At 35.2% G+C, this 12,621-nt stretch overlaps 1 pseudogene; it reads right to left on the bottom strand.

Annotated features, from left to right (window-relative positions):
- Positions 1–393: 393 nt before the first annotated feature.
- Positions 394–8,416, bottom strand: LOC112908376 (small ribosomal subunit protein eS24 pseudogene; annotated as a pseudogene).
- Between the last annotated feature and the right edge of the window lie 4,205 nt (positions 8,417–12,621).

The raw sequence follows: 12,621 nt of genomic DNA, 5'->3' as shown, positions 1-12,621 counted from the left end.
GTTACCAAATCATGCTTCTTAGGCTAGTTGTACTAAAACTATCTGCAGTGGGGGCAGCTTTGTGAAATGGAGATTGTCTAAAACCTCTGGGAATGTATCCTAATGATCCACATTTTTTATATACCAAAAAATTTGCATACATACCAGGAAATTTGTGAACCTGCATGCTATGCGATTGGAAGATTTCTCAATTTCTTAAAATCGAGAACGGCAAGTAAATTAAATAATTACTTATCCTAGTGAAGAGCAGAGCCCTTAGAATCTCCAGAGGAAGTTTTCTTTAGAATAATCTTCACCCTCCAAATTCTTTTTTTTTAAACGTCCTTAGTTTATTAATCCTCTCATGAAGAATCTGCACAATCACCACAGATAAAGCCACTGCAGAATCTTACCTCACTCTGTTGTAAAGATTCTCTTTTTGCCAGCACCAACGTTGGCTTTTGCAGTCCCTCTGACTTTCTTCATTCTGTTTTTGTGTTCTTTGCACTGTTTTCTTGAAGTCTTTTTCTTCTCATACAGGCCATGTCTTGCAAGTCTATGTTTGGGTTCATTTTCCTTTGCATAATCCAAGGAATCATAAATCATGCCAAAGCCAGTTGTTTTGCCTCACAAAAATGGGTTCTGAATACAAATACAAATATGACATCTGGTGTGGTCTTGTACATTTTGGCTAGTTCTTCCCGAATTTCTGGCTTAGGTACTGTTGCCTTCCCGGGGTGAAGAACATCAATGGTCATCTGTGTCCACTGAAGCAGTCAGTTGGTCATGAACTTCCTGGTCCGGATAGTTACTGTGTCGTTCCTGAAGGCGGCCGAGCTTCAAGCAGCCAGGGAGCAAAAAAAAAGACCACTCTCCAAATTCTAATGTGCTTGGATGGGGAGAGGAGAAAGTCTCTATGTCAAATTGTGAAGTGCCTTGAGAAGATCATGTTCATCTGCCCCACACAACTTTAGGAGTGTTTCACTTTAAGAGTGTTTCAGAATTTGAACACATGTAGGAAAATACCATGTGAGGCGTAGTTTAGAAAATATTGCTTTTTTGCTAATAACAACTTTATTAAAGAAATGTTACTTTATATTTTATTTTGTAACTAATGTGCAAAGAGAATAAATCAATAGCAAAATTTGTTTTGCAAAGAGTGATGCTTCATATCTTTAAAAAATGCTATCTTTCCTAATAAACAATGCAAAAAAAAAAAAAAGCCTCTATTGATTGAATCAAGAAAGATTCAATCTGTGTGGCTTGGTGGCTGGGCGTCTGTCATTGGCTGGGGTCATGATCCCTGGGGTCCTGGGATCAAGTCCTGCATTGGATTCCCTGTGGGGAGCCTGCTTCTCCCACTGCTTATGTCTCTGCCTGCGTTTCTGCCTCTCTCTCTCTCTCTGTGTGTGTCTCTCATGAATGAATAAGTTCAATCTGTGAAAAGGAAAAAAAAAAGTGTAATTTTTTATACCTACCTAACTTAAGCCTTCTAATTCTTCCCATTTTTTTTGTTTTGTTTTGTTTTTTGTTGTTATTGTTGTTGTTTTTACCCATTGGCTTAGTAATAAAGCCACTGTTAGTCTTTGCAATGAAAACTCAGTTCAGAGCCAGTGGAAAATGATGACTTAACATTATGCATTAACTTCCAAGGTTCCTTAGGATACAGGAATGATTGCCTGTTTCGAACACCATTGAAATGAAAATCTAAAAGTGCCTCCTAGCAGCCCCTTGGGAGAAGTGAAGTCTATAATATTTAGTAGGTTTCCTTAGAGGGTCAGAGTAAGTATGTTCCTCCAAATCTCTTAGAAGGAAAAGTCTTTTATCTTCTCAATTTTTCTCAAAAAGAGTTTAGAGGAGGAAATATGATGTTTACTATAAACAAAAAATGTTAGTGACAATGCATTACCATGGCTAATAAATTTAAATACACATGGTATTTCTTGGCATTATGCCATATTTTCAAGTCATTAATAGATGTATATATAGAAAGATACACAGATATAGATATATTGACTTTATATATATGAATATATATACAAATAATATATGTAAATCAATTGATATATACACATATATGTAGAACTTGGTATCAGCAATATATGTCACCAATATTTTTGGAATTGTGACTCTCCTTGGCCATTTCTTCCTATGAAGTGCTAAGTATATCACAAAGTATTTGTAAATATTGAAGTAGCTTAAAGTCATTTTTGTTTTGAGAATGTGACATTTGACAATGATCTCCTAAAATAATTGAAAGCATCCAGGGTATTCAAGATAAGCAATGACTGCATGGGAAGAACTGTGCCCTGGAAATTGTTCCTCAAACTAAACATACAAAGGAGTTTCTCAGCTCATTGCTTTATCTGGACTAATAATTCAATAGCAATAAATGTTGGAAAGTCCATGCAGTAAAATCTTGGTTTGCTGTCAGTCCTGCAGCCTTACTGTAAGACTAGTGTACAGTGGAAATATATTGAAAGAGGGTTTATTTCCAGGTTCTAGGGTAAAATTTACTAAATGGGCTTTAAGTAGTTGAAAGATGTGAAAGCAGATTATTTCTTGGAGAACTGTTTATACTTTTCCTATCCTTCTCTTTCTCTCCTTCCCCGTGCAGAATATTGACAGGTAAATGAGAGTTGGTGCTACATTTCAGGATCTGGGAAATGAAAGGCAGAGAGGCAATATCTAACCTATCACAGAGATATCTAGATACCTGGATGCTAACCAGGTATCTTTTCGCCTGGTCTGTAACTTGGATTTTCTTCCTCTCAGCAGGATTTTTTATGGAGCAAAGATTTTAGTTTTGATAAAGTCTAATTTTGTTAACTTTTTCTTTTATGGACCATGCTTTACATGTCACATGTAAGAAATCTGCATCAATCTCCACCTCCTAAAGATTTTTTTCCTATATTTTCTTCTTAAAGTTTTATGGTTTTACATTTTACATTTAAATCTATGATCCGTTTTATTTATTTATTTATTTATTTAGTTAGTTAGTTAGTTAGTTAGTTAGTTATGAGGGAGACCATGTGGGGGATTTTGCAGAGGGAGATGGAGAGTCCCAAGCAGACTCTGCACTGAACCCAACTCGGGGTTTGATACCATGACCCTGAGATCATGACCCCAATATCAGTCAAGAGCCAGATACTTAACCGACCAAACAATTCAGGTGCCCCAAATCTATGATTTATTTTGAATTAATTTTTGATTAAGCTGTTTTAGTTTAAGATCCCAAAGTATGTATTTGCCTACAGATGCCCAATTCCTATAGCACCATTTGTTGAAAGACTATCCTATGTCCATCAAATTGCTTTACATCTCTGACAAAAATGAGTTGGCCATTGTATTTTACTGTTGCTGTAAAAAATCACCACAAACTTGGTGGCTTAACACAACAGCAAATTATTGTCTTATACTTCTGAAGGTCTGAAATACAGCAATAGGTCTCACTGAGCTAATTCAAGTTTGTGGGGGCTGTATTCTTTCTAGAGGTTCTAAAAAAAGCTTTTTATTTAGCCCTTCCTACCTTCTAGAGGCCACCTGCATTCATTGGCTCTTGGCCTCTTCCTCTGTCTTCAAAGCTAGCAACATAACACCTTCAAATTTATTTTTGATTTTAACTCTTCTGCCTCCCTTTTCAATTTATAAAGACCCCTGAGATTACATTGTGCTCACTTAAATAATCCAGGATAGTCTTCCCTTCTAAAATCTTTAATTTAATCACACATGTAGTCTCTTTTTTTCTATATAACTTGCCATATCACAGTTTTGAGGATTGAATACCCTGGTGGGAGGCCATTATTCTGTTGACTTGTGTACTATGTGGTCTATTTCTGGGTTCTCTGTTCTGTTCTATGGAACTATCTCTCTGCCAGTACTAGTCTTGTTTACCTTAGCTAAATAATAAGTCTTAAAATCAAGTAGACTGATTCTCTCACTATATTCTTCTGTTTCAAAATTGAGCTTTTCTGATTCCTTTGACTATCTATATAAATTTTAGAATAATCTTGTCTATATCTATGAAAAATCTTGCTGAGATTTAGAAAAGGAATTGTGTTAAACCTCTATATAAATTTGAGGGAGATTTGACATCTTTAATATAATGAATCTTCTAATTCATGAACAGGGTATGTCTCTCTGTTTTATTAGATTGTCTTTGATTTCTTTTCCTTAGTATTTTGTGATTTAGCATTCAAGGACTTCACATATTTGTTAAGTTTATGACTATTTCATTCTTTATGAGCAATTGTAAATAGCATTTAATTTTGGTTTTCACGAGCACATTCCTTATATGGAGAAATACAATTAATTTTTTATGTTAATCTTATATCCAATACTCTACCAAACTTCTTAATAATTTTAAGAATCTGTTTTTGTTGCCAACTTCTTGGGGTTTTCAGGTCATCTGCAAATAGGGATAGATCGTTTTTAATTTGTATGCCTCTTATTTTCTTGCCTTTTTGCACTGGCTAGAAATTCCAGTATTGTGTTGAATAAAAGTGGTGAGATAGGAAATCCTTGTCTTCTTCCTGCTCTTAGGGTACGTTTCCCCTCTATTCCCAGTTTTCTGAGAGTTTCCATCATAAATTTGTGTTGAATTTCATAAAATTATTTCTCTGCACTAATTGATATAGTCATGTGATTTTTCTTCTTCAGTTGTTACTATGATAGAATATATTAATTGATTTTTTTCATGTTGGACCAGTTTTGCTTTTTGAGAAATTTGTTCATTTCATCTATATTGTCAAATTCATAGAGTTGTTGGTAGTATCCCCCTACATCCTCATTTTATAGTTATCTATGATATTTAATTTACTTACTTAGAATATATTGTTATACTATAAATATCTCCTTGGAGTATCTGAGATATGCATAATTTAGGTAATCATTCTCAAACAGGTGTCATGGAGTACCCAGTGTTGAATAGAAAAATGAAAAACTGTTTTATTCTATCTTTGGTATAGATAGCACAATTATATATGGCAAAAAGTTTGTTATAAGTCCTGACAGCAGAAAGTATTTTGCAAAAGCTTTTTAAATTACATTCTAATCCTTTGTGCAAAAAAACAATTGGATTCTTTGTACAATATACAATACATATAAATTTACTTCTACCTTGTATTCCAAATATTCCAAGTAGATCAACTCAATATCTCCCTCCAAAAATCTATAACCCATCTTATTAAAGATGAAAATATATTAGTATTAACAATGATTATGTGTAGCTATATTTTGGCTTTATAGGAATTCTAGTTCATAACAAATCACAGAGTGACATAGTTTCATGTTCTGTAGAGTTTTGATTTCTTATTATCATTTATCCTTATTTTCAGTGTAGCCTAAGGCAAAGCTGTTGCCTTGGTAGCACAAAAAGAAAATGTACACTTTTATTCTAGGCCAGAAAAGCTGAAATTCCTGTAGCTTTATACTATGTGCATTTGGATGAGTATCTCAGGATGGGGATGATGGGTATAGTGTATTCATGCTCCTGTTCACCATTCCTGTACCAATGGAGACATATCTCATTAACCAGCCAGGGCAGTCTACTCCAGAGAGTAAGGTAAAAGATTGTTATTCATTTTTACATAATCTTTCAGGCAATTAATTCCTATCTAGCCAGCTTACCTACAAGATGAAGCCCTCCAGTTGCCCTATCTTATATGCTTTATGAAGGAATTATTTAAAAATAAAAGAAAATAAAAAGCATGACACTCTGTATCCACCATAAACTTATAAATGGTCATTGATAGCTAGCTTTTAAACAAAGGATTATCTGGAAATGAAAGTTCCTGTTAAAGTGTGTAATACTGGATGCCTGGGTGGCTCAGCGGTTAAGCATCTGTCTTAGGTTCAGGGCGTGATTCTGGAGTCCCGGGGTCGAGTCCCACATTGGCCTCCCTGCATAGAGCCTATTTTTCCCTCTGTCTATGTCTCTGCTTCTCTCTCTCTTTCTCTGTCTCTCATGAATGGATGAATAAATATAAAATAAATAAATAAATAAATAAATAAATAAATACAACTTTAAAAATGAAGTATGTAATAGACTGATAGCAGAAAAATATTGGAACCACTATTTTTATAGCCATACTGAAAATTGTATGCTGCTAGATTTCAAATTAACCTGTGATTCTCTATGGTTCAAAATTTATATTTTTAAATAGTAAAAGCACTGTTTTATTATTGTAATTGTTATATGATTATGACTACTATAGTATAACTTTAAAAAGGTTTATCTTAAATAGGATACTGTAGGAATCATATTTATTCACTCATTGCACAAATATTCTTTGAATGCTTAATAAATGTCAGCCACTGTTTTTGGCTCCAAAGATAACTGGGAAACAAGAAAGCCAAAGTTCTGCTCCCATGAGAGACAATAATGATAGCTAGAAATGTACAAATATTTATACATAACTATATGCAGAGTACTGAAATAGGGTGGTGAGATAAAGAACACTCAATAACTGATTTAGATTGAAAGGTGAAAGGTGGCTTCTCAAAGAAGCTCATAATATGATCAGAGACATGAATTACATAAAGAAATCAGTTTTGTGAATTTGGGAGAGGGAAAGAACATTCCATGCAGGCAGAGCTGACCACATAATTTGTGCGGCCCCTTGCAAAAAGAAAATGTGAGACTCCTTGTTCTAAAAACAAAAAAAGGTACCATTAGATGTACTGAAATACAAAGCTTTCTCAATTCTTCTATGATCTTTCTTTGGATATGTCATAGTGTTTTTTGTTGTATCAATATTATTGATATATTGTTATTCTAAGCAAAGGAAATTAAATTTCTAATTATTAGATAAATGTTACCATTCATCTTTATATTGTGTAGTGCCAATTTTAAAAGCAAAAGTAAGAATTTAACCCACAGGCATTACCTCACAGGTGGTATCATGAATATTACACAATTTTTTATTTCATAGTTTGTATACACATGTAACTTTAACTCATACCAGAAGCCTGGTATAAAATTGACTCAATTGTTTTTCTCTGCTGTGTTTTTTTTTTTAAATTCTTGACAGGAGTACATTCTATACATATTCTCTACTTTGAACTTACTTATAAGTAAGGAAGGACTAAATAAGATAAGCATGGGTTGGTTACCCTATTTTTCTCTTTCTTTCTATATCATGAATTTCAGTGTAGATGATTAGCTAATACTGACTGGGATGATACACGAGCAAGAAAGGTAATGGATAGGGCTCTTTGATTATTCATCTTCTTAAAACATCACTACTTCCTTTCTATTCTTGAAGCAAGTTCTGGTTCTCACTAGAAGGTGTGCCCTCTTAAAGCTGTCAGTGTCCCTGCCTACTCAGTTCTAGACATGCTTACCTTGTACTCACTTTGAGTCATCATGAACCTCTACTACACATTAAAGGTCTACCAGAATTCTGTGCTCATGGGGCATTGTCAGTGCTATATGCAAATAAGGTGGCAATGAATGATGGAAATATGGTATATATTTCCTCCGCTCACTCATGTGTTCCACTCTGCCACTAAATTTCACTTACAAAACACAAGTTAGAAGATAAAATTATTTAAAAATTGGAGATAGTATCAGTAGAACATTAAACTAAGTATGGGGCCTTTTTGATAACAGGGCTTTATGTGATTGCACATAAATTTAGTGCAATCTGAATTTAGCCTTCCAGGCAGATCAAGAACTGATTTCGGAAAGCAGAAATGAACTTGTCACTTTTTAAATGAGAAAGAAGGCCATAAAACTTGGTGGGTGGAGAATGGAAGAGATGAAGTCAGTGAGGAAGCAGGTAACAGATGACATTGAGCTTTGTTTGACAGGCTGTCTGATGTTTACTCTCATTTTGATTGGAAGCTATTGGAATGTTACAAACTAGGAACATCATGATCTGATTTACATTTTTAAATGATCACTACTCTCCTGTGGAATATGAAGCAGTCCTAGAGAGGTGGTGATTTGAACTATGGTGGAAATGATGTAGATGAAGAGATGTGCAAGATTTAGGATGTTTTAGAAGTTGAGTGAACTTGGCTTCTGTTGTGTTGGGTGTATGGTATGAGGAGAAAGAGCAAGAAGAGACTATTGGTTTTTTTAATCCTTTGTTTAATGAGGTGAGGAAGATTAGTGGTAAGGCAGGTTTGGTGGACACAGGAAATTTATTTTGGTCAAGATCAGTCTGATCTTCCTGCTAAAACTCCAAATGATTTTGCCAAATTGATTATTTAGAATGAAAGGCCTAAGAGTTTATGAATAAATAAATATACACTAAAGCAACATATAGAGCACACTTACAGACAATTATAGGTTATTTGCCATTTTTCTAATTATCAGAGGTAACTGGCTTTTTTTCAGATGGTCAGTTCCAGGGCACAAACTAACAAGGTCACAAATAAAATCTTCCTTTTCTTTCCTTCTCTTAGTAATGGGTCACTGTACATACCTCATCCATTAGAGAAGAAACAAAATCTTATTAGCAGCAAATCACATAGATTCTGAGATTCATGAAGATGGTATAAAATTTTGTTTTAATAATTACTAGCAGCTCACATATTAATCCAACATAAATAGCCTCAGATGAGGTTCCAGAGGCCCTTTACTTTTGTTAGTCTTCTTTGTATTTTTCTCTGCTTTTTGATCTCATTTAAATGGTCAAAATCAATGGTTAAAGCTGACTCAGAGAGGTCACTACCAGAAGACTACTATCTTGACTCCATCTTTAACCATTTGTGCTGTGGTTATGCATGCTTAGTGAGAGTTTGCTTGGGCTGTTTTGGATTTGCAGAAGTGACATTAGAAGAGTAATGTACCATTCTCTCGCTCAAATCTATCACTTCTCATCCCACAGCATCTATGAACTCTTGTGTGAAAAATCATTTTCCTACCACAGGTGAAGATGTGAAAGGTGAAGGAGTGACGAGAGAGAGAGCATCCTGTTATGCCTCAAATTGCTACTGTGAGAGCATCTATCAAATGCTAGCCATTTATATACTGTTTTAAAACCTTAGTTACTTATGCAGGATAAGTGATTGATTTCCGCATTTTACAGATCATATAGCTGCTAAATGTTATCTTTGGGAGTCAAATTCATATTGTCAAGTAATAAAATCTGTGTTCTTCCCATTATACAACACTGCCTCTGTAAAAAACTTTGTCATGTGAAAGTTTCCTTTTTACATACCAAATATCCATCTGCTTTTGTGTTCTAACTTGGCTTACCAGGATGTTACTTTTGTAGACTAATTAAATATCTAATTTTACAAATGAGAAAACAAAGCACAAAAAGATTTGAGGATCTATCCAATGCCACATAATAAACACATTTAATGATAGTAGCTTAATAGTGTTATATATTAATTAATAAGATTTGCAATTTGTCCTGGTTAATCAGCAATAGCTGTAAGAAGGGATTAAAAGTTGAACTTCACTCTTCCACAAACCTCTATGTAAAATACAAGTTTTTAGTTTGCATCATTTAAATGAATCTTGGTGGTTAAATGCAATCAGAGATAGAACTAGATTGTAGTGAGTCTTCTACTCAGCCTAATTCTACATCTACTTGTCCTTATTATTTATGAAAATTGGTTCAAGTGTAATTTCATTATGTTTGTTCTCAAAAGGAAGCAAACATCAGAAATTATACATCCAACATGCAAATGGCATTTTCTTTCTGAACACGAAGTAAGGAAAGGATACCACAGAACTTTCTGTAACACAAATTAAATTGACATGATTTACTTGGGACCACAGCAGGATCCGCAAGGATTTGGATATTTTTTAGCATCTGCAATTAGATATAATGTCAGTCACTGTGTGAATGTGACAAGAAAGGAGGGTTTTTCAGATATTGTACAGCCTGAAATAGAATTTGCTTCATTAAGGAAAGAGGTTAAAAAAATCACCTCTTGTTGCTTCTTTTTCTCTTTCTTTCTTTTCTTTCTTTCTTTCTTTCTTTCTTTCTTTCTTTCTTTCTTTCTTTTCTTTCTTTCTTTCTTCTTTCCTTCTTTCCTTTCTTTCTTCTTTCTTTCTTCTCTCCTCTTTTTTTTTTAGTGTCTCCAAATATCTCTGAGACCTCGATAAGCTGTTACCACTGTTTCAAAGTTTCATAATATATTAGGTGTTAACTCTATAGGATGGGAACTACTTGGTTGGAAAAACAGGAAGAATAGGTAACATTTTGCAGCACTGTGAAATTCATTTAGGACCAGAATGACTGAATGCAGCTAAGCATAACACAGTTTTAATGACATATGTAAAATATAGCTAATTTGTTCAGATCTTAATTGGAAAAAATCTACTCTTCTATGAGAGAAATGATACTGTTAAAGCCAGAATTCAAAAGGTAGATGGAAGATCAAGGAATGATGCCTATTCGACATGCCAAGGGAATGGTCTAAAGACTACAGGGTAAGTAAAAAAATTGGAAGAGAAACCTGTGCTCCTACTGGACTCTTCAGTGAATAAAGGCTATATGTTTTTATATGGAGAGACATGTACGAAGTACTTGATACCTCCACTAAAAGTCTTTAAATAAGCAATTAACCAACAAATATATCTCAGGAATCTGTGCTCACAACTGTGATTTGTCCAATGGGAAATACTATTGACTATGAATGCTTTCTACATCCAAGGAGTGCCCAGGGAAGTCACAAGTAAAAGATGCTGGAACAGTACCATAAATGGTAAACCATAAACCAATATAAACAATAATACTTTCCCATTAAGCTCAAATGTGCTTCACAGAGCCATTTTGTATTCATCTTTATAATCTTTAACATGGTAATTGTTTTAGAAAATCCTTTTTTTGTTGTTTTTTAATTAAATTTTTAAAAGATTTTATTTATTTATTCATAAGACACACACACACACACACAGAGAGAGAGAGAGAAAGAGGCAGAGATACAGGCAGAGGGAGAAGCAGGCTCCTTGCAGAGAGCCCGACATGGGACTTGATCCCAGGTCTCCAGGATCACACCCTGGGCTGAAGGCGGCGCTAAACTGCTGAGCCACCTGGGCTGCCTAGGAAAATTCTTTGATAAATAGATAGAGCACATTGTGTGGATGCAGTAGCTGTGCGATTGGAGCAGAGGCATATTCTCTCTGTGCTTTGCAGATGTAAAATGGGGATAAATAACAGAACCTTCCTATACAGTTGTGAAATTGGGGGAAAATGTACAAAAAGTGCTTAGCCTGATCATAAGTCCTCTCAGTTGTTGTTGTCACCATCATCATCACACTGTGAAACTTGCACAGACATTTTGTTAATGGGTAGAGCTGAATGAGAATAAGAATAGAATTGTCCTCCTGTTTTGCAGCAGTATCTCTTCTGGGGAAAATTGTGATTGTGTATATATATTAATAGGGACCACCAATACCTGACATTGCATTCACTCAAAAAAAAAAAAAAACTCTTTATAATTCAGTTCAGTAAAAATCACTGAGTATGTGAGTATTACAAGCATGGTAGTAGGCATGAGGATATGAAGTTAAATAAAATACATTCCACTTTCAAGGACTTTAGAGGTAGATTCCAATAAGTAAAGACATTTAGTAGCTTGTGATCAGCGCTCTGATAAAGCCATTACAGGGTGCTATGGGGGCAGATTGGAAGTAGGCCTCTCCAGTCTGGAGGAGAAAGGAAGCATCTGTTAAGATTTTTTGGAAGAATTATGCAATAGATAAGTTATATTTAGATGAAGGGGATTTTAAGAACAAAGCAAGGAGGCTTGCATAGGCATTGTGTTTTGAGAGAACTCTAGGTAGTTTTGAGAGCCTGGACTAAATAAAGTATACTGTAGCAGACTTGAAAGGAAAAGAAGCTATAAATGTAAGCAGGGCCTAGGTCACTAAAGACCTTTGATCAGACTAGAAAGGCTGGTCTGGATATGGTGGTTGAGAAGAATTACCATTCAGCTCATGTTCAAATTTCCTTTTACTTCAATTTACTACCAATCTCAGCAAACAATTCATGAAAGGATACGTGAATGAGGAAATAAGTGAGTAACTAGGTTCTGGTTCCACACTGATCTATAAGTGACAGGCAGTGTGGGCTATGGAGTGAAAAGTCAGATAGCAGAAGAACTATGGAGGCTTCTAGCTTTTATCAGATTGGGCTGAGGGGGAAACTAAGTCACCACTGAAAGATCCTTTTACTCCCATGTAAAGCAATCCTAGCTGAAGCCTGATGATATTCTTTGGATCTCCATTTCTTATTTAGTCATCCCAAGTAAAGACTGGCTATAGCCTAACATAGCCTTCTATACAAGGTCAAGGAATTTTTACTTGACCAAATATAAACTAATCTAAAGTAATTAAAAGCTTAAAGTATAAAAACAATATGATTCCTTACATTTTGGAAATCCCCCCGCCCTCAACCAGCATGTTTCCAGAAACCCTGCAAATGTATAGAAGGTTGGGTACCTGGGTGGCTCAGGTGGTTAAGTGTCTGCCTTCAGCTCAGGTCATGATCCCAGGGTCCTGGGATGAACCCAGGGTCCTGGGATGAACCCCTGAGACAGGATCCCTGCTTAGCTAGGAATCTGCTTCTCCCTCTCTCTCTGCTCCTCCCCCCTCCCGGCCCCCACTCATGCTCTCTCCCTCTCTCTCTCTCTTTCTCGCTCTCTTTCTCTCTTTCTCTCTCAGAGAAAAAAAGA

Source organism: Vulpes vulpes, chromosome 4 (assembly GCF_048418805.1).
Source record: "Vulpes vulpes isolate BD-2025 chromosome 4, VulVul3, whole genome shotgun sequence".
Classification (NCBI taxonomy): Eukaryota; Metazoa; Chordata; class Mammalia; order Carnivora; family Canidae; genus Vulpes; species Vulpes vulpes.
Note: the sequence above shows the minus strand (reverse complement) of the source record. Positions and strands in the feature narration are given on the sequence as shown.